Here is a 21,567-nt window from a genome sequence, read left to right on the forward strand (position 1 = left end):
TTTCCCAATGCCGTTCGTCTGTATGTGCGATTTTTTGTTGTCTACCTGTCTGACTGCATATTTCTGTCTGTTGTCTTGTCCGTGTATCTCCATATCTGCTGCTCTTTTAGGCAATTTATCTAATATTCTTTTAACTTATTTGTACTTGACTATTTAAACATCCTGGTACTCTAGTAGAGCGACTTTTAACATTTTTTTTGCCCTCCAGTAGGAACTAGATCTATCTAGATTTTTTCTGTAGCTGTTAGGAAACGTGATTCTTTTGTACGTTTTTAGCTCACTTATTCGAAGAATAAGTAGAGCTATCCTATCACCACGGCGTCGGCGTTGGCTTCGGCGCCGATGTCGGCGTCGGCGTCCACCTGGGTTGAGTTTTTTTGTACCAGTCCACATTTAGACAAAGTCTTTTGAGATAAAGCTTTGAAACTTTTAACACTCGTGTATCATCACCATGTCCAGTTTTTTTCAAGATTACATAACTCAATCAAGAATTATGGCCCCTTTTAACTTAAAAATCTTCGTTAAGTTTTTCGTACTAGTTCATATTTTATGTAAAGTGTTTAACATATGGCTTTGAAACTTTTATCACTTATATATTATAACAGTCTCTATCTGTAGGCAAGAGTACATAACTCTCAACTATTTTGGCTGAATTATGGCCCTTTTTGGATTTGCAAATTGGTTAAGTTTTTATACAAGTCAACGTTTTGTCAAAACTATTTGACATGTGGCTTTGCAACTTTATCATTATGATTTCCATCTGTTGGCAAGAGTACATAACTCTGTCAACTATTTTGACTGAGTTATGGCTCTTTTTGACTTGGAAATCAGTTCAGTTTTTCATACCAGTCAATATTTTGTCTTACCTGTTTGGCATATGGCTTTGAAACTTTGACCACTTGTTTACCGTCATAGTTTACATACGTAGGCAATACTACATAACTAGGACAAGGACTTTAGCGCTGTTATGGCCCTTTTTTGACATAGAAATTAGTTAAGTTTCGCATATCATTCCATATTTTGTCTAAACTGTTTGATATATGGCTTTGAAACTTTGAGCACATGGTCACACATTGACGTGTAGTGCAAGACTTATAGGTGATTGATATAGTTTTTGCCGATTGACCATTGTGTTGTTTCATATACGTAGGCAGAAACTATGTAACACGGATATTTTCAGATCGCGTCCATTTACCGTTATGTTATACAAAAACTGTTCTATTTTTTAATGACCGCGTGTTGTGAAAGCATCTCTGAATTGTACTACAGTATATTTAATTACAGATTTTCATTTTAAACAGTTTTACTAGTATGTAATGTCACATACTGTCAACAGGAAGAACCTGTATGTATTTCCTAGTTGTATTGTAGTTGAGAATGTCTATTACACTCTTAATGCACAGTTTCTTGTCATGCTATGTGACAATATCGAGTTAAATTCAGGACCTGAGACAGAACATGGTTGTCGTTCAATTCTACACCAAAATATACGTAGTATATAGCATAAACTCGATTATATTAAAGATAACTATCTTTCCTTTAATAAACTATGTTTTACAGACAGTAAATTCTTTTGATATTGCTGATGATTTCTTAAAATTGGACGGATATAGTAAAATGTAAAGAAAGGATAGTACTGCTAACTCTGATGGATAGCTTCACACATCCAGTCCAGGCGTCTTTCAAGACTGGAAAACATTCTTCCGGAACTCATACGGATAGAAATTAAAGATTCTTCTCAAACATTTTTAATTTGCAATTTGTATCGTCCACCCTATTCGATCGTCAAATTCTGGGATAGAATTAACATTTGTCTTCATAAAGCTCATGAAGTTACCAATAAAACAGCTGTAATTGGAGATATTAACGAAGATCAAATGAATTTGACTAATAATAAATTTCGAGATATACTGCTCTTGAATAATATGACAAATGTAACAAACAAACAAGCTTTCAAACGATAATAGATCCTATAGCTATAACAAATAATATTACATGTCATCACCCTGGTACATTGAAGAAACACAGAAACATTAGCGATCATTTCGGAACTTTTGCATACATTAAGGTAAACATTTTTTAGAACGACATTGTGTCTGAAATCATTAGTCCTCCATCTCTGATTCATATGGGGAAGTTGGCAGTTACTTGTGGAGAACAGGTTTGTACTGGTACTGAATCCAGGAACACTGCTTAGGTTAACTGCCCGCCGTTAAATGACTGAAATACTGTTGAAAAAAGGCGTTAAACCAAAAACAAACAAACAAACAAAGAACTTAAAAATCGTGTATTCCAAACAGCTTTGTAGCAATTAGACCCAACGATAGACCGCGGTACAATTCAAAAATAAGGAAAATCTCCAGTAAACGCATAAAGATTTGGTTATAACTGTGGCCTCTAGAGTGTTCACAAGCTTTTCCTTTGATTTGACCGGTGACCTAGTTTTTAACCCCACATGACCCAGATCCGAACTTGACCTATAGATTATCATAACAAACATTCTGACTAATTCCAATGAGTTTCAAACTTAAATTTTGGTCTCTAGAGTGTTGAAAAGAATTTCCTTTGATCTGGCCTAATGACCTAGTTTTTGACCCCACATGGCCAAGATTCATACTTGTCCTAGAAATGATTAAGACAAATATTCCGACCCAGTTTCATAAAGATTGAATCACGAATGTGCCCTCTAAAGTGTTCACAAGCTTTTCCTTTGATTTGACCAAGTGACCTAGTTTTGACCCCACATGGCCCATAAAGTTGACCTAGAAGTCATCAAGCCAAACGTTCTGACTAAGTTTCATAAATATTGGGTCACAACTGTGGCCTATAGAGTGTTAACAAGCTTTTCCACTGATCTGACCTACTGACCTAGTTTTTGACCAAGCATGACCCAGATACAAACTTGACCTAGAGATCATCAATACTAAAATACTGATCAATTTTCATAAAGATGTGGTCTCTAGAGTGTTCACAAGCTATTTCTTTGATCTGATGTACTGACCTAGTTTTTGACCCCACATGACCCAGTTTCAAACTTGACCTAGAGATCACCAAGACAAACATTCGAACCAAGTTTCATAAAGATTGGGTCAAAAATGTGGTCTCTAGAGTGTTCACAAGCTTTTCCATTGATCTGACCAGCTGACCTAGTTTTTGACTCCACATAATCCAGTTTCGAACTTGACCTAGAGATCATCAAGACCAATATTCTGACTAAGTTTCATAAAGATTAAATCACAAATGTGGTCTCTACTGTGATCACAAGCTTTTCCTTTGATCTGACCTACTGAACTAGTTTTTGACTCCACATGATCCAGTTTCAAACTTGACTTAGAGATCATCTAGACCAACGTTCTGACTATGTTTCATAAAGATTGGGTCAAAAATGTGGTCTCTAGAGTGTTCACAAGCTTTTCCATTGATCTGACCTACTGACCTAGTTTCTGACTCCACATAACCCAGTTTCAAACTTGACCTAGAGGTCATCAAAATTAACATTCTCACTAAAATTCATAAAGATTGGGTCACAAATGTGGTCTCTACAATGTTCACAAGCTTTTCTTTTGATCTGACCTACTGAACTAGTTTTTGATCTCACATGACCCAGTTTCGAACTTGACCTAGAGATCATCAAGACATATATTCTGACCAAGTTTCATAAAGACTGAATCAAAAATGTGGTCTCTAGAGTGTTCACAAGGCAAATGTTGACGGACGACGCACGACGCACGCCGACGGACGCCGGACAATGACAGGTCACAATAGCTCACCTTGAGCACTATGTGCTCTGGTGAGCTAAAAATGAGTTGTTTGCAACTTCTGATTTAGAGAAAGCCAACACACTAAATGATTACTTCGGGTCTATATCAGCTATTGACGATTCTAACTCTGAGTTACCTAATTTTACAATAAAAACAAATGAAACATTCGGCGATATTGATGTATCAGATCAAGACAAAATTGACGTTTTAACTAATTATGTCTCCCACCACATAGTGGTGTGGGAGACATACTGATTTACTCCAGTCTGTGTATCTGTTTGTCTGTCACAAATCTTGTCCGCATTCTAAGTCGAACACTTCTCATCCGATCTTCAAAAAATTGAACAAAATATGTTTGACATAAGTCCTCGGCCAAGTTCGATAACTAGCCAAATCACCCCAAGCACTTTGGAGTTATGGCCCTTGAATTACCAAAAATCGGCCTTTTTACTCTTTTCCGCACTCTACGTCGAACATTTTTCATCCGATTTTCACCAAACTTGAACAAAATGTGTTTGATCATAAGTCCTCGGCCAAGCTCGATAAACAGACGAATCGGCCAAAGCACTTCCGAATTATGGCCCTTGAATTACCGAAAATTGGCCTTTTTACTCTTGTCCGCGCTCTAAGTCGAACATTTTTCATCCGATTTTCACCAAACTTTAACAAAACGTGTTTGGCCAAAAGTCCTCGGCCAAGTGCGATAACTAGTCAAATCGACCCAGGCACTTTGAAATTATGGCCCTTGAAATACCATAAATCAGCGTTTTTACTCTTCAAATGTATATTTGTTGAGAGTAAATACTATATAAAGACTGACTTACTATTTAGATGATTAGGCAGTTGTGGGAGACATGCGCTTTTCTCAAAAGCAGCTCTAGTTTAGGTACTAATAAAGCAATAGGACCGGATGAAATTAGTCACCAAATGCTGAAATATACAAGTTATTCTGTCAGTAGACTGCTTAAATGCTATTTAACCGATCCAGACCTGAGAATACGTACCCAAGTTGTTGGAAAGGGGTAAACATAATGCAGCTTTTCAGAAAGGGTGATACCTCCGTTCCTTCAAATTATAGGCCTGTGTCCCTGATGAGGTGTGTTGGGAAAGTATGGAAAGAGTGATGTTCAAGTAGTTTTATAGTTACTTACATATGAATAATATTTTATACAAACATCAGTCTGTTGTTTACCTGGTCCCTCAACAGTATACCAAGTAATTGACATATATAATCAAATATGTAAAGCCTTTGATGACAAAAAATGAACATGTATAGTATTCTGCGATATAAGTAAAGCTTTTGATCAAGTTTGGCACAGGGGTCTTATTTTCAAATTAAAACAGTATGGGTTTAGCGGAGATATCAGTAACTGGAAAAAAGTCTTTGTAAAGTGAAAAACATATCAACGCCGGTGTAATGAAGTATTTCGACCCCCATAGAATAACGACCCCCCGGTCATTATTCTATAGAAAATGTGACTCCTTTCCTGTAAAATATTGACTCCCCTTATAAAAAACTGACTCCCTTTGAAACCACTCCCCGGTCATTATTCTATAGAAAAACTGACCCCTCCAAGTAAAATACTGACTCCCTAAAGATGACTCCCTTCGAATCTCATAGAATAACGACCCCGGTTATTATTCTATAGAAAAACTGACTCCTTCCATGTAAAATACTCACAGCCGAAATTACTACATTCGAACTCTCTTACAATATCGATTCCCGGACATTATTCTATTTAAAAAAGTTACTCTTTCCGTGTAAAACACCGGTGTAATGAAGAACAACGACCCCCCGGTCATTATGCTATAGAAAGTGTGACTCCTTTCCTGTAAAATATTGACTCCCCTTATAAAAAACTGACTCCCTTTAAAACCTCTATAGAATAACGAACCCCCGGTCATTATTCTATAGAAAAACTGACCCCTCCAAGTAAAATACTGACTCCCTAAAGATGACTCCCTTCGAATCTCATAGAATAACGACCCCGGTTATTGATCGCGGCCTGCGATCATATTGAGTAGGTGAAGTATATGCGCGCTGGGGAAAATATTTCATGACGGACCTATAAATTCTTTACTTATGGATGAAACAGGTCTCATAAGCGTAAATACGACTAGCTTCTACTGATTATAAAACATACCGTACGATTTGTTGTGAATTAACTGTTGTTGTACTTTTTGTAGTTCAACCGCCACCCTTGCTTAAGAGCAACATTTAAAAACACGTTTTTTTCATCCTCAAGTAATAAGTAAGTAGACTCGCCCAGTGTAATCAATAACCCACAATTGACTGACCCCTCTGGTACAGTATCAAGACGCATAATCTAACTCTATACATAGAGCGCCTACTTCACCCGATTTACATTCGCAACATTTTCACGCGTTTCGGGCTTTATCGTATGTTTAACATGGGATTTTTGAACCGTCCAAAGATGTTGGAAATGTTTGTCTCATTGTTTATTTTTTTTTTAATAAAAATGTTACTGCTTTCATTGTCTACCACTTTTTTTTCCACCTTGCCTGAAAAAACAGTAATGAGTTTGTACACTGTTCAGACAATTGTGCTCTGTTGAAATTTAACCAAACACAAGTTTACCTGCATAAACAGAAAGCATGATATCTTAAACGTATGTCACTATACCTGTCCAGTACTGGACATTATGGTAAACGCTTCTTTCCTGCACAAATGACAACTTCTGTTCGGTTTGTACAAATTTTTGGCTGCGATAAACCATTTGACTTGTTATTCTGTAGAAAAAGTGACTCCTACCATCATGTAAAATACTCACTGCCGAAATTACTACATTCGAACTCTCATACAATATCGATTCCCGGACATTATTCTATTTAAAATGTTACTCTTTCCGTGTAAAACACCGGCTCCTAAAAAGACTTTCGACGATAATATCTATTAAAAAGTGATCCCCACCAAACCCAACGGACAATTTTACTAGATCTACAACTCTAATACCCTCCATTGCCAATAGTTAACATTTTGATAGTACTACTACTGCTGGTGCCGCTACTTCTATTGCTATTACTACATGTACTTCTTCTTCTACTACTACTACTACTACTACTTCTACTACTACAACTGCTACTACTGTTACTACTATACCTGCTTCCACTAATACGTCCTGTACATCTACCTCTTCTTCTCCTGCTGTTGTTGTTGCTGTCACTTATTCCTCTGCTGCTGCTGCTGCTACTACTACTGCAACTGCCACTACCACTGCCACTACTACTACTACTACTACTACTGCTACTACTACTACTTTTACTACTACAAAATGTACTACTTTCTATTGTTGCCGCTACCGTACTTTACTGCCATTGCTAAGTATTGCAACTTCTATTAATACTAAGTTCTATGCTAGCAGTTTCTTGTGCAGTTTTCTTTTGAAGAATTACTTCATACCGAAGTTTGCAGGGATTATTGACACTGGTATGTTTTGTTAACGTATTGTGAATTGTTATTTTCCTGAAAAAAATGTATACACCAAGACACAGCATCTAGAAATAGAATCCCATTTCCCGTTGCGGAATGCTCTGATTTCTGTGTCAAGTGATGGTATCTGGGGCTAATGGTCAAATTTAGTGATATCTAAGGCCTAATTGAATCCAGACTGTCGCGTGGATTATCATCTGATGTACGACCGTTCAGAGTCCTAATGCCTAGGATAGCTAGCAACTGAACAACAGAAGCGATGGGATGAATGAAGTTATTTATAAATTGGCCAGGCGTTTCGGGTTTTGTCTGAAGTACGACGACGGTACTCTACGGACAACCACCTATCGCACTGAATAGCTCCCGATCATGTTCTTTGCTCGGTTGAACTACATCTGTTTACTTTTGTACTGAATGCTACATTTTTCTCTTCAACTCAGAGTGGCAGTAATAATCAGTGTGCTGTTTCTGTAGAATTTCGACCGGGGAGTCGTTATAATTCATTTCACTTCACGTGGTTAAGTCATAATATTGTGATATGGAAGTCGTAGTACTTTGATTGGGGGTCACATTTTCTATAAAATAATGACCAGGGGTCACTTTTTGTATAGTATAATGACTGGGGATCACTTTTGCTATAGAATAATGACCGGGGTCACTTTTTCTATAGAATAATGACCGGGGTCGTTTTTTATGGGAGTCAATATTCTTCGTGAGGTTCAGTTTACTTCACGTGGGGGAGTCATAGTACTATGATCTGGAGGTCATAATACTATGACCGGGGGGTCACTTTTTCTATAGAATAATGACCGGGGTTTCATTATTCTATGGGGGTCGAAATACTTCATTACACCGGCATGCCTCTAGGGTCGGTTTTTTGGTCCTTTTTTGTTCTTAATATACGTCAACGACATTGCAGATTCTCTAGTCGGTTTTACCAGATTATTTGCAGGTGATAGTTCCCTGGCTGTTAGTTCGAATGACGCTAATTATAATCACTATCATCAATCACGATCTTCAAATCTTGTCAAACTGGGCACAACAATGGATTGTGCAGTTTAACCCATCCAAGATAGATGTTATGTACTTATCTTTGGCAAAAAAAATTAATAGAAATCTCCCTTTACGTTACTTTCAGAATACATAGTTAACTTACGTTCAGACGCATAAACACCTAGGAATCACACTAAATGACAATGGAACTTGGCACAAGCATATTTCTGATATAGCAAAATCAGCGAGTAAGGTTTCAGGAACTATGAGTGTGTTAATGTTTAAACTAAAACGGAAAACTCTAAACCAAATTTATGTATTGTACCTAAGACCAATTCTAGAATATGTATCGATAGTTTGGATTGTGGCTAATGCAACGTTTCTACTGTCGTTTGTCGATAATGGGATAACGGACAGATTCATGAGAGAAGTCGATCATAAGAAACATTACAGGCCTATGCCACCTTTTGTGTTTTATCAGACGCCTAGAAGAAACGCAACGTGTTTCGGGGACATTTATCAAGCTATTGGCACTCGTAACTAAACTGAACTGATGTTGATACATATTAGTGAATTGAATAAAACTGAATTTGAACATGTGCTTGTTATGTTATGCTATGATATGTTATGTCAACCAACAAGATCGATTGTCACAGTAATTTGCCCAATGCTGTGCAGTAAACAACATGCCATTCAACTTTCAAAAATACCCAAAGCCCTAACCCTTATCTAAATGTACAAGACTGTAAGTCAATGCCAGTGATTTTTACAAGGTCTGATAAGTAGTGCCCATTAGTACGTGTTATGAGAAAAACAAAACGCCAGTTGATACTCGTCCTCAAGTAAAACCGACGGTACATCATTAATGCGATTATAGTTTAATCACATTCAAACTTAAAACAAACCCAACTCATCCAGTTTTAACAACTTTCAAAAAAATCGACCTCCATAAACCTAACCTAGCCCAACTCCGAGGACCAAACACATCAACAGCCGATTTCACTTTGGATACTTACATACTTTAAACTAGATGCCCACGGGGAACATGTCGAGCCCGCACTTTGACCTAACTGTGACATTGACCTTTGAAATAGAGTCTGTCTCATTGAGTTAAACATTCATACCACATATAAACAAGATTTCTCAATGCAAGTCAAAGTTATGGGCCGGACAAGATCTGACATGACTATTGATCTCAAACTATGACCTTGACCTTTGAAATAGAAACCTAGGGTTTGCGCAGGACACTCCGTCTCAGTGAGGTTAACATTAATGCCAAATATAAACAAGATTGCTCCATGCATGTCAAAGCTATGGTCCGGACAAACAAATCCGGACGGACGCACGCACACACGGACGAACGCACACACAAATAAACACCACCGAACAGCCATTTGGACAATTTTGTCTTCACTTCCGCAAGCGGGCTCCACAACAGTGGCGTAAGTTGGCTTTTACAAGTGAGTGAGTGAGTGAGTTAGATTGTACGGCGAATCGACACAAAAAGGCTATATATCGCCGAAAACAAGTGTTTTGAAAACGTAATTTGTAAAGCATCTCTAATAATAATTATGTAAAAATGTATAAACATATAAATGGTCAAGTAAATTGTAAAGCACGTCTAAAAACATTTATGCAAGAACGTATATAAAGGGTTAAAATGTTAGTGACAAACAATAATATTGCAAAATATGTGAAGAAAAATATATGATTTTCAGATTTTGTGATAAATACCTATCTGCTTTAAAAAGGACAAAATATTGCTGACTGATTTTTTTAAACAACTCTATCAAAGATTGAATGTCATAGTTCTGCGCTGTGAAACAAAGTCCACACAATCGATTAAAATATCTTTAATAGTAAGCGGTGTTTGACATGGTACACATTCGGGTTGTTCTTCTTTGTTCAGAAGCTATGAATGAGTGAAACGGGTATGACCTATTCGACAACGAGAAAGAACAACTTCCTCCCTGCGAACAGATCTGTTCCCTTGGTGCCATTCATTTAAAGTCGGTTTAGTATGATGAAGTTTATTGAACAAAGCATTATTCCATGACGATTGCCATTTAGATCAAATGTATTTGCTGATATTTTGCCTAAAATCGATATATGGTAATTTCATATAAGATTGTGGTAATAAAAGGGATTTCTTTGCTGCAGTATCAGCATTCTCGTTTCCATTAATACCAACATGACTAGGAATCCAACAGAATATGATAGACTTTTTGAAAGATAGTGCATGAACCCTGAGAAGAATATTTTGAATGAAAGGATTTTGCATATTTCGGTTGTGAATTGACTGTAAAACAGAAAGCGAGTCGGAAAAAATAATAACTTTTTTTCACTTTGATATAGAATTTATGGCCAAAATCAATAACTTTTGCCTCGGCAAACTAAGTTTGACTGATGAAAGTGGCTGACGGCCGCACAGCCAACCCTCGAATCATCTTTCGAACCATCAGTGTAAATTGGAAAATAACCATTGTAAAGTGACTTGATCTCATTATATTTGGATTTGAATATTTCAGGATTTATTTCTGACGTTTTAAAGGCGGTTTTCAAATTAAAAAGAACTGTAAGGGAAGCAAGGGTCCATGGTGGCGTATCCGGAATTAAATTTTCTTTAATATCTTCGAATTCAAAATCAGTTTCGTTCATAGAGGATTTTATGTGAAATCCAAACAGTTTGATTTGGTTTGGTTTATTCTCATATGAATCAAAGTATTTGGGTTTAAACAGGATTGGATTTGTTTGCAGCCACACTCAAAGCAAATTGTAATGAAAGTTTTTCTCGGCGTGTGTAAAGAGAGGGTTCGTATGCCTCAACATAGAAGCTTTCAACAGGCGATGTTCTAAATGCGCCAAGAGCAATACGGAGACTTTGATTATGGATGGTATCTAACATTTGTAAGTAAGATTTTCTTCTGAACAACACAACCCTAATCTAACTTGGATCTATTCAAAGCTCTATAAAGTCTTATTAAAACCTGGTGATCGGCTCCCCAATCAGTATTTGAAATTACCTTTAAAAGATTCAATGATTTCAAACATTTGGCTTTCAAATATTTTATATGTGGTATAAAAGAAAGTTTTTTTATCAAAGATAACACCAAGAACTTTTGCTTCGTCAACAACAGGTATTTTGGTACCATTTATGAAAAGCTCAGGGTCACAGTGTTGTTTCCGTATTTGACAAAAGTGGACACACTGAGTTTTAGACTTGAAAAAAAATTCATGGCCCAAGTTTGAACTTTATTCAAACACTGCTGCAACTGGCGTTCAATTGTACGCATATTTTTCGAACGATAACATATCAAAAATCATCGACATATAATGAGCAATCTGTCCCTGGTAACAAATATTTCACAATATTATTAATTTCTAATATTTTTAATGCTAAAACAGATAAAATAGAACCTTTCAAAACGCCCTGTTCCTGCTCAAAAGAGTCAGAAAGGGTAGAACCAACACGAACTTTAAAAGTGCGATCTGTTACAAACTCAGAGATAAATACTGGAAGGCGACCTTTTAAACCTAAGTCGTCAAGGTCCTTCATAATACCATATTTCCATGTGGCATCATAACCTTTTTCTAAATCGAAAAAGACAGATACAAGCTGTTCTTTTTTTACAAATGCATTACGAATAAAGTTTTAAAAGCTGTGACGCATATCATTTTCCAGATTTTCCCCCAAAAAGTAACAAGAAAAACATTATATATCTTATTTGTTAAAACTGCATCACAAATTAATAGGCCATATTTTAAAGTTATTAGTATTTTAAGAAAATTAAGCGAATGAACGGCTAGACTTTTTAACTACAATGTATTAAGATTTTATGGCATTTCAAATAACTTCCAAATCAATGATGCAGTTTTATAAGGAAATTTTTCACATGTGTAGATTTCATAATAAACCTTTTTCAACATTAGAACAATCCAGATGACAGTAGTTTTAAATGAACTATCAAATACATTCATACATGTTATTTCTTTTTAATCTACCCAGGTTCCCACTCGTGATAAAATAATGCACGGAGGGGCACCTGTGGGTCTTCCTCCACCGCCAAAGCTGGAAAGCCGCCATTATGACCTATAATTGTGTCGGTGCAACGTTAACTCCAACAAAATAAATAAATTTCTTTTTAACTGTATAAAACGCGGATGTGTAAGGTTTTTGCTTCGATTTTATAACAATTTCAATCACTGAGATCTTGGATGGAATTTGAATATCTATAGACCCGGAAACAAACTCGTTTTTATTGCAAAACTTCAAGCTTGTCTTCTACAAAATCACCGTTTTTGAAATATAATCAGCTGGCTGTATCAAATGATCATTTTAGAAAACTTTGCAACTATTCTATTCGGATATTTACCACAAAGAAAACTTCAAAAACGTCCTGGTCATCTTCGGTACATAAAGACTGACACGTTATAAATAAGTCAATGAACAATGGGTGGCGAAAGCAAAATGTTATCAATGACTTTTGGAGTAACTTGCAGTATTGTGCTAATAATTACGCAGGCTGCATTAATAGATTCACAAAACTGGAGAGGGTAAATTTATTTCTATGATTTTAGAAGTTTTATTTACATTTACAACACGAGTGCGATTCCTTAATTATTAAAATTGTATTAAACATCAGATTTAATGTTTTTAGAAACGTATCTCATAAAGTTATGACGTATATTTGGGAGTATAAGGGACAATTCTAAATAACAGATAAGACACGTTTATGTGTACTAGAAGTAACTATTATCTCGAATTTAAAAAATGTATAGGAGTTGTATACGAATTTATAATTTGTTCGGGAATTATTGTATAATTGCCTCTTTTAACCATGTACCTGCCTTTGCCTAAAATATCATGGGGTGGGGGAGGTAATTGAGTATCCTCCCACCATGGAAAATGTGAAGTCCCCGACTCAAAATAGTGTCAGTTTGACTCTAGTCCTACAAAATGTTTCGAAATATGCCACACCCTGAGTTACCGATCACTTTCAGTTGACTACCACGACATTATAACTTACTGCGATAGGTTTTTAGTCTTTATCAGGTAATTTGTAAACTGTAGATACAAATACGACAGGAAAGCATATAGGCGGTGTTAACATTGGGGAGGAAAGATACAGGATTCATAATATTAGATAATTTATAGTTGGGATATATTAATTGATTTATTAATTGAATGATTTCAACATATAATGTATCAATACAACATGGCAAATGATCATATACATAGAATAACAAATAAACAAATCGGTATTAATATACATTGAAATGAGCCATGTCACAACACATTGCATACCAAGGATAACACAAAAAAGAGTATTGATGACCTCCGTTGTGGGCCCTAATACAACTGTATGTAGTATTGTATGACATCGGAAGAAAACAAAATTGTTTTTTTTGAAATATTAAACTTCAAGTAGCACACTTTGAAAGACTCTTTAAAAGTTAATTGTTAAATATCTTCATTAAATTACTTTCTAAGTTATCACAGGAAAAATTTGAAACAAGAACTAATCTTAACATTACATTTTAAAGATAAATTAATATCACACTAGAATAAAAGACATATAAAATTACAATATCATGGAGTAAATATAGATATAGGTTTGATATTGTATTTACGTGTAGTTAAAATAACTTGAATATGCGTCATCTGGTAATAACAATTTTCAACAGGTAAATCCTGCGTAATTAGTATTTATGAGATTGCATGGCAAAACAATTGACGTATCTATTTTGTTGAGTGAATATTTACCACCAAAAACTATTCAAGATTAAAAAAAGTAGCCGAACTACATTTTAAACGTTATGCTCTATAATGTATGGTATATGTAATTTAGAGATGGTACCTAAAACATTCAAATTCATCTTTACATATTTTTTTCAGAGTGAAATGATAGCTAAGTGCACCAATTTACTAAATATATTTATGGGTTTTCTCCTCTCCATGTAAAAAAAAAGATTTATTTGATATTTAGAAAATGACTCTCTCAAAATATCTGAAGCAAAATGGACAACTCTTGTAATGACCGTTTTTCAATGATTTTAGGATTTCTCCAATTGAGAAATAGAATATAGTGTAATTTTAGTCTACTTTCAACACTTTGAAAGAGCCTATACTGAACTTCCCTTTGTCTTTTAATAAAGTCAAAATCCAAGACTAGCCAAGAGTCTAAAACTAATGAAAAAAGTCTGAGTGGAAGAGAATGACATGCTCGTTATGATAAGCTTACCAAAACAATACCACAAATGTACCTTAAAGAAGTTATTAAAGATTTCATAATGTAAATAAACCCACACACCATTTTACCATCAATATTTTTCATTCATAAATGCACTCAATTCAGGCGATAATTGTTGATATATTACAAATGAAAGGCCCCAACAATATTTTTTTCAGGTTGTGTAAGCAGTTTAAGCTACCCGTTTACCTTTACCTTGTTTACAACAATAAATAAGTACCTTATATATTATAGGGTAGATGACCTGTAACTAAAATCACCAAATAAAGTAATCTCCATAATATTATGCTTTTTCAGCATTTATTCGTTTTTCATGGAAAACAATGATCGTGAGAGTTTCATCCAGAAAATGTTGAATTGCTGAGTCATTACCTGTCAGTTACCTTAAAATGTTGTACTTACAACCACTACCTTAAAATGTTGTGATTTCATTTGATGACAATGACTTTTTGTGTTACATTATTTCCAGCAAAGTACACCTAACAGTATGAGAAATGCTTCAAAAAGACTAAAGCATAAGTAACAATTCCAAAATGATCAAATGAAATGATGAATATAATCATTATATATTATCATTCTTTGTCATGCCAATGGGAGTTCTTTTAGTGCTCTGTGCTTCCGAGAAATCTACCCTTACCTATTATTTTTAGTATGGGAAGAATAATTATTCTTTGTTAATTAACCTATGTTCAACCTCATAATTGCAAGTCTACCTAATAGATGAACAAGTGACATGAAAACGAAAACTAAATATGACAAAGCTTCAAACAAGTTCAATGGATTCAGATGTTACATCTTTTATAAAAAGAGGCCTAAGAGACTTTTCACTATTCAAACAACGATGAACTTTCAGTTTAAAGATGGGTAAATTAGATATCAGCACACCTGTTCCAACGAATATCACACTTTGCACATTTACAGGGTAGCTGATGTCGAGGTGATGCCATTTGCTATGCGCCGCGTTTCCTAGGAATATTTGAAAAAGAAAAAAACAAAAACAACTAACTTCCATTATCTTTGAATATTTTTTCTTAACGTTTTCTCTAGAGGTTGGTGGTTCTACCCAAGTGTCCGCTGTGATGAAATAATGCACGGAGGGGCATCTGGGGTCTTCATTCATTATGAAATCTGGAAATTCGCCATATGACCTATAATTGTGTCGGTGTGATACAAAACCAAAAACAGGGCAAATGAGCATGAATTTATACACATTTGAAAGAAGAAATCTAATTGAGATACACATTGATCATTAAGTTTTAAAAATCCCCTCCAACGTTTAGGCAAAATCAAAATTCCCCAACTAATTCGTAAAAGCTATTGTAAATATCGAACACAACTGTGCTGTATAAGAAAAGTGTATTACATACACTCTGATATTATATTGCAACTGTACATAAGTAAAAATAAATTTAATCCTTAACTTCCTGGTCAGTAAAATCCGGCATTACCTGAAACTGAACTGAGACACAGAATTGCATAAAAAATCAAAAGTCACAAGATCAACAAAAACACTGAAACATAGAGAATATAAGATGACTGTCTTTATAAAATTAATTTTAAAAAGGGTCTCCGCTCTCACAGAAATTGATTTTCGATGCAAAACGAAAATGGACTCTAAATTCACATGTTACTGATCTGTAAATTTATCCGCCCATTGCTCGCTGTCGTTAAACACTATTGCTTACATATTGCAATAAAAGCATTGATCATTACCTTCCAATTCGGCTGTAATTAAAATCATAGTTCATGCACATTACAAGTAATTAGGTTTCAGCTTGGACAAAATACAGCCAACACGAAAATGAGAATCAAGTAAAAGTCCTTCAACAACGAATGACTTGGATCCATCAATTACGGCAAATGCGTGCTTTAAAAGCTTAAACGCATCAATTTGTAACCTGAAGGAGATCACACTCAAAGTCAAGTTCGATTGACTCAGGCTTAAAAAACTTTATACCATATCGAAAGTCGTGTTGTGTACATAATAATCCTAGAAATGTTTAAAAAAGAAAATGGTCTTCCTCAAGAATATATGTGTGAAAACAATATTCCCCTTTACTCTATTCATTCTTATAGGACTACGTCAAGTACAAAACGATACATGTACAATACAGTACAATACAATACGATTTGAATTCAATTCAATTTGATATCTATTATAAACAACGCAATAAATATACACAGGAAAGAGGTATAATTAGCTTATCTAACACAGTTTATTCCACGTTTCCTTTAAAAGAATCATAATTTATTATAGAGGTTCATAGAGCTCTTCAGGAAAAAAAAATCTGTAATACGATAGGATTGGATACGATAGGATACGATAAGATACAATACAATACAGTTTAGTTCAATTCAAGTATAATTTTGTTATACATGTTTGTAATGATACACATTTACATGTCACAAATTTGAAATATATGAAACCATTCCATAGAAATAAAACATTACATGTACTAATACATTAAAAAACGTGTGTTGTATAATATTAATTACATGCAAAACTAAAAGAAGTAATAAGCATTCCTTTTGCATCCTAGTGTATCTTCTTTCAATGCACTAGACAGACAATTTAAAGTCTAATTCCTTCTTTTAAATTATAAGTTTATACTATCATATTTTGTTATGAAAGAGCAGACGAAGTTGTGATTATACATTAATTCAGAAAGTACAGTCATCGCGTTGTAGTAATATGAATAATGAAGGTTATGTGAGGAGGAGAGGAATCAGGACATTAAGTTGCAGTGGGTCTTTACAAGTCACATGAGACACCGAAGTCAGTACCCTGTAGCAGGCATTTTTAAGAATTCGATGATATATTTATTGTAAATGTTTCCAAGTAGTGTCTTTGTTTGACATGAAAAATGTTAAATATGTAACCGCACTGTCTTATGTACAGCTTTTGTTATGCCCGACCTCTCCACCATTCACCCTACCCCACATTGACCTATTGATTTGCTCATGTCGGTCTGTCTATAGGTCAAGGTCGTAGTGCTAAAGAGACAAAAAATAAAATGGCTTTTTGAAACGACAGCTGTAGCATTCTTTTACCCAGGGCCATTTTTGTTACCTTCGACACTCAATCATAGAGCATGTAGAATTTTTAATTCCATGCATCAAAGTGCGTAACAATATTGTAATAAAGATAACAGTGCAATGCAATGCAAATAATTTGAAATTTCTTTGCATGCCTTACTGAGATTTGAATTTCATAACGTTTCGATATATATCATCCCAGTGATCTCAGTATTTGGCACAATTATTCATATGTGTAGATTGTACCCATGTATATCGCGATGTAAAGATCAAAGGAACAGAGCTGCTCCATGCAATAATGATTATTTATTTTTTAACTGTTGTATTATTACAATGATTTCACTAGAAAAAAAACATATTGTGTCTCAGGGAGTAAATCGTTGCAACGTTTTTAAAACAATGGAGAAAATTAACAATTCTTCTTGCCTTTTTACCAATATCCAACACTTACTTCAACCGCTTAATCATATTTAATGCCATATACAGACACCCTATAGCAAATTTGGTGGAAATGAACTTGTTGAAAAGTTCACCTCAACTTTAAATTTTTCAACTGGTTACCTGTCAACAAACGTGTACACCAGATTATTCTGTGTCAGGTATTTATACCAAAACACAACTGGCATAGCCCTGGACTACATGGGAGACCATTTTATCCCCTAGGATACTGTGCATTCATATAGGACATGGTTAAGTCACAAAGGGGCTCTTGCTGTTCCTAAGGTCAAAGGTTTTGGGTTAAATTACTTCTTATCTGGTATTTTCTTATGGAATAAGTTGCCTGCTAGTATAGCATAGACTGAGAAGTTACCTGTTTTTTAAAACATTAGTAAAGAATTATTTACTAGACAGTTTAGCATAATTACTTTAATGTGTTTTTAATAGGTATTCATACGGCTTTCTTTATAGGAACTATTTTAACAGAAGCTCGCATTTTACATTTTGAAATAGTTGTCCAATTTCCATCTAGTCACATAATTCTCTAAACTATGTTATGCCTCTTTATATCATGCCAACAACACAAATATCCACCCCCCACCCCACACACACCCCTCTCTCTCTCTATGTGGGCAAGTAGCTTTAACGGACACTTATTATCAATCATGTACACCTAATGAATCATCAAAAGCCAAATCCTTATATTACGTTTGCATGTAATATCATACTTGTATAACAAATCTTTATATTTAACATATTGAGCATGATGAAAATGTGAAATGTCTTTGTTGAGATCTGAACGTTGTTCAATACAAATGCACATAGATACATGCAATATGCAGCAGCTTGTAAGTTATATGCAACGGCTTGTAAGCTTTTAAACTTACTAGTATTTAAGGAAATTATGCAAATGAACGGCTAGACTTTTTGACTATTAAGATTTTATGGCATTTTAAATAATTTCAAAATCAATGATGCAGTTTTTCAAGGAATGTTTTCACATGTGTAAATTTTATAATTAACACTTTTTTTCAACATTAGACTTATAAATGGAAATAAAAATGTTTTAAAGTAAATTGAAACAAATGTTTCTCGGTGCGAACAATCCAGATGACAATAGTTTTAAATGACATATCAGATACATTCATACATGTTATTTCTTTTTAATGTATAAAACACGAATGCGTAAGGTTTTTGGTTCTATTTTTATTGCAAAACTTCTACTTCTATTTCTACGGGGTTACTCGTAACAATTATTTATTGATTATAACTGGGAGGTCAGGGACAATCTGTTAAAATAATTATGTTACACGTTGAAACGTAAAATGTAAGACTTCTACATCCAATGTTAAAGATAAAAAACGACACGATGGATAAGTACATGAAAGTATTTAGACTAACAGTGAAGCTTGCTAGGTTTTCACTGGCCTTAATGTTGTAAGGCAAGTCATTCTAGTATTGAAAGAAAGACTTCATGTGGTATTGTTTTCACGAAAAGGAATAAAGTAGTTGAGATTTCTTGACTGAATAAGATGGTCTATAAATACTAGGTTATTACTGATTTTATACAACATGATAAATGAAGCTTGTTTTCGTCTTTGTTCTAATGTTTGCCATTTGAGAGCTTCTAGCATAGATGTGACTCTGCTGAATTGGAGCAATCGTTTAAAGCATATCTAGTTGCAGCCCTTTGCACCCGTTCAATTTGATATGTTTTTCTGCCATGGATGACAAAGTGTACTACAATACTCTAATTGAGGCCTGACATAAGTTTTGTAGGCTGTTTCGTTTAGATTTTGATAATTGCTCTGAACAGTTCTTTCTTCAAATTTAAGGGTGTTCTTGCTTTAGACGATGTATTTTCTATTTGTTCCAGTTAAACTCTTCACTAACCACAAGAAATTTAGCACTTGTGTGTCTTTAAATTCTGTGTTATGAAGTTTAGATGTTTTTCTTTTTCTGATATTCTAATAATTTCACATTTGTCAAGATTAAATTCCATAGACTATTGGTTTTCATAGTCTTCTAATTTGTTAAGATCTTTTTGCAGTTTTTGTGAGTCAGTTGAGGAATCAATAGTTAAATAAACAATATTATCATCTGCAAAATGTCTGACTCTACTCTTAACTGAGTTTGGCAGGTCATTTATATAGCATAGAAAAAAGAGAGGGACCCAACACAGAATCTTACGGGACTCCTGACATTACTGACAGCACTGAATTTGAATTGCTACCCTCTACTGCTACTGTATGAGTTCTGTTTTTAAGAAATGATCTTATCCATAAAATTGCTTTTTTGTTTGTTCCAAGTTACATAAGTTTGTATAAAAGAAGCCCATGATCAACTTTATCGAATGCATTTGAAAAATCCATTACAATTAAATCAGTTTGTTTTCCAGCCAGCCTCTTACTTGTCAAAAATGTCTTGGGTGAATGCAAGAAGTTGAGTCTCACAGCTGTGTTTTGAACGGAATCCATGTTGGAATGGAGAAAGTAGATTTTTAGAGTCAAGATGAGTCATGATATTTGAAACCAGTACTAGTATGTGCTCCATTAATTTTGAGGCAATGCATGTTAAGGAGATCGGTCGATAATTACTAGCTTTCGATTTAGGACCTTTTTGTACGCTGGTACACCAACTGTTGTTCTCCAATCGTCGGGAACAATGCCAGTCTGTTAAGAAGCCTGAAAATGGAGTTACTTCATAAAATCTGTAAAACGATCCTTTGGAAGCATAGAATGCAACCAAGCAGAATAATAGCACACTCGGTTTGATTGAGACTGTTCATGAGAGTTAAAGAAATGTGCAACACCTCTCACGCACCCTAGCACCGGCTTAAGAGGAATTCTATTACACATATAATGGATGGAATCCACGATCCCAAAGGACCAGAAAATATAACAACGCTGAACATAATTCTTTAAGCAATATGTGAGACAGCTGATCGAGGCCATATGCATTTTTTTTTTGGATTTGGTTCTTTAAGGAGTTTGAGAACACCATCTAAGGATATATCACACATTTTACTACTTTCCTGGTGATTTCCATTTTCAAATAATTTAAATTCACAAGCTTCTTTTAGATTGATTTGTTTTACCTTTGAGAATGCAGATTGAAATTGGTTATTGAGGAAAACTGCATGCTTCGCTTCCTAAATTTGTTTACTAAATATTGACCGTCAGGTGTATTAAGAGATCATTTTATAAACTGTGCAATTATTCTTTTCGGATATTTACCACAAAGAAAACTTCAAAAACTTTCTTGTCCTCTTCGGTACTTAAAGACTGTGAAACGTTGTAAATAATTTTAGTCACTGAACATTGGGCGGCGGAAGCAAAATGTTATCAAAGACGTTTGGAGTAACTTGTAGTGTTGTACTAATAATTACGCAGGTTGCATTAATAGATTCACAAAACTTGAGAGGGTAAGTTTATTTCTAAGATTTTAGAAGTTTTATTTACAATTACAACATGGAGGTGCGATTCAATAATTATTAAAATTGTATTAAACATCAAATTTAATGTTTAAAACGTATCTCAAAAAGTTATCAGGGGCGTAGCGCGATCAGTTTAGATGTTACTCAAGGGGTAGAGAATCTCCTCCTCCGGCGGGGTCCGGAGCCCCGTAGAAATTTTAG

This window comes from Mercenaria mercenaria, chromosome 11 (genome assembly GCF_021730395.1).
Source record: "Mercenaria mercenaria strain notata chromosome 11, MADL_Memer_1, whole genome shotgun sequence".
NCBI classification, from domain to species: domain Eukaryota; kingdom Metazoa; phylum Mollusca; class Bivalvia; order Venerida; family Veneridae; genus Mercenaria; species Mercenaria mercenaria.